The sequence below is a fragment of the Pteropus vampyrus genome, unplaced genomic scaffold (genome assembly GCF_000151845.1).
Source record: "Pteropus vampyrus isolate Shadow unplaced genomic scaffold, Pvam_2.0 Scaffold173, whole genome shotgun sequence".
NCBI classification, from domain to species: Eukaryota; Metazoa; Chordata; class Mammalia; order Chiroptera; family Pteropodidae; genus Pteropus; species Pteropus vampyrus.
This window is the reverse complement of record NW_011888954.1, coordinates 1411967-1414566: the sequence shown is the minus strand read 5'-3', so window position 1 is coordinate 1414566 and position 2600 is coordinate 1411967. Positions and strand designations below refer to the sequence as shown.

General features: G+C 34.0%; 1 protein-coding gene and 1 pseudogene across 1 annotated transcript in view; both read left to right on the top strand.

Annotated features, from left to right (window-relative positions):
• ALK (ALK receptor tyrosine kinase) overlaps positions 1 to 2600 on the top strand; it is a 653478-nt gene that overhangs the window by 597357 nt on the left and 53521 nt on the right. The gene's annotated exons all lie outside the window — the stretch shown is intronic.
• Positions 2294 to 2412, top strand: LOC111746061 (annotated as a pseudogene).

Sequence of the window (2600 nt, the reverse complement as noted above, 5' to 3'; positions counted from 1 at the left end):
TTACTTGAAAACAAGCTTGAGACAACCAAAATGACTAGCGGTGTGACTGATGTGAGCATTAAACACATAGTACTTACAGAAGTAAGACTAAGAACTAAAGAAGAAAAAGTATCATACGTAAGGACAATATGCCCAAACAGTATAGATAGAATACAGTCTCAAGAAATTATAGAATTGAGAGCACATATACCAAAAAAAAAAAAAAAATTTAACAAATCTGTGTTTATATTGATGATGGTACAGTAGTAGTAGTAGTATTCTAATACTGTATATTGTAAAAGAAAGAGTAAATGAGTAATTATAGAATATTCTAATTCTATCAGAATGGTCTTGAGAACCAAGATTCTCACTGTGGAAAAAGAAATACAGGTTACTATAGAAGAGGTTAAATTTAAAACCCTATAGTCCTGCATATGAGTTGAAAGTATCAGTGTGAGCATTTCACATATGTGTATGTTGTACTGATATACATATACACACATGCATATATATTTCCTAGCTCTGTGCACTAAAGAAGGCTAGAAACAATCACCAACCCAGTAGCAATAAGTTTCTATAGCCCTCAGATTGTGTAATTGAAATACCGTTTTTCACTCAAAGAAACAAAGGCTTTTGAGAAAATGGATGATTCCAGGTCTAGGGAAGGCACGTTTTACTATACCAGATAGCAAGGAAGCACAAGCACTCAGGAGGCTAACCACAGACCAAAAATATGATGGTTTGAGCTTCTAAAAAATAATAGTGATTGATTAGAACTCAAAAATATGTTTAGATTCTAGAATTCATATGATATATAAGCAACTAATTAGTCAACTTTGGAAGGTGATAGAGAACCAATTCATTATCTTGAAAACTATAAATAAGGAGAAAGAATTGAGCCTTTATCTTGCCTTTCCTGTATGAACTGTACCACTGAGTCACCAAATAGTAGATGAGAGGAAGCATCTCTTTATAAATGTATTCCAACTAATAAATAAGAAAAAAGAAATAATTTGAAATAATATAAAGAAATAATATCATTATCTTGCAACTCCCAGTAAATAAATGGACCTAGGCATTAAGTTTTAACAACTGCTGACATCAAAAAAAAGAAAGCAATAATCAGACATAGATCATATGTCCAGAATGGGGGCATTGCTTCATTGTTTAAAGAATTGAGACAGGTGGTATAAATGTTTTATAACCTGTAATCTGACTATAATCTGTACGTTATTTTCATTTCACCATAATAAGGAAAACAATTTATTAATTTTTGTTATGTATTTTAAAAGGGGGTCATTTTTTCCAATTTATAATGAAGAATGGTATAATATACATTATGGATGGTGAATGATTATATTTGGGTTTTGGTTATAATTTTATTTAATGGATCTATGATGGCCAACAGAATGGTTCGATATGGCACAGCTCCCATGAAGTTCAGCTCAGTCAACAGATATGGATAAAATCGAGTTCCACAGAACAGAACCAAAATACTACAAAAGATCCATGAGCCACTGAGTGCTTTGTAGGCCCTTCAGCATAAGGCAGATCTCTATCCTTCTGATTAGTAGTGATATTTGAGAACTTATTTTCCTTCGTATCACGCTTTATTTCTTTGCATTCAATTGAGCAGATGAGATGGCTTAACAACAGTAATAGAACTAGTACAATCACTGTCTAGCCTATTTTTTTTTAGCATTGTGCTGTATAATACTAATTGATTAAAAGAAAACCAGCGCTTAATGGGATTTTCTTTGCTCAGCTGTCTATAACCAATCAGTATTTTGATGTGAATGAGTATTAAACTAGGCTTCCAGTATAAGTAAGAACAAGATAAAGAAGTTTCTTTTTTTCATAAGTGAGTTTTCATACAATAGTTACTTTTTGTTTTTAAAGTAAGAGAAGAGGAAAGAGCCAGCCTTCTTCCCTATTTATATGGGTCAGAGCCATCCAAGAAAGCAGAAAGGACCACCAGGCCTCAAAGGCTGCTAGGAGCAACGGAATTATGGCTGGATGAATCATGAGTCTTAACTGGGATGGAAAACCTCTGTGCCCATGGAATCTACCTTAGAAGGAGTTCCCTCTCTGGAGCTTTCCATCAGAAATTGCTGAAAATAAAAACAAAATTTTGCATGTAGAAGCCACCTGAACCTAATATATGTCCACTAAATTGGGAAATATGGGTCGCTCTATTGAGAAATGGCCCTAGAGTCCCTCTATGGAATGGGGAACACAAATCCTGAGACTGGATGACTGCTTCCTACAGTCAGAAATTGAACAAGTAATTACACACTTTTTAAACTACGTTCATGTCTACAGCCATGCCACTTTGAACAAGCCGGATCCCATCTGATCTCAGAAGCTAAGCAGGGTCAGGCCTAGTTAGTACCTGGGTGGGAGACCATCTAGGAAGACCAGGTGCTGTAGGCGTAAAAAATAATAAAAATAAAAATAAGGTATTATAAGCTAACAAGGTCCTTGCAATCTGTGAGATCAACCAAGGGTTGCCTTGCCTAAAAAAATAATTAAATAAAAATAATTTTTAAAAATACACTGCATTCATTATGCATTTCTAATGCCAAATGTTTTCTAAGCATTTTGCTTAGGTTATTATATAA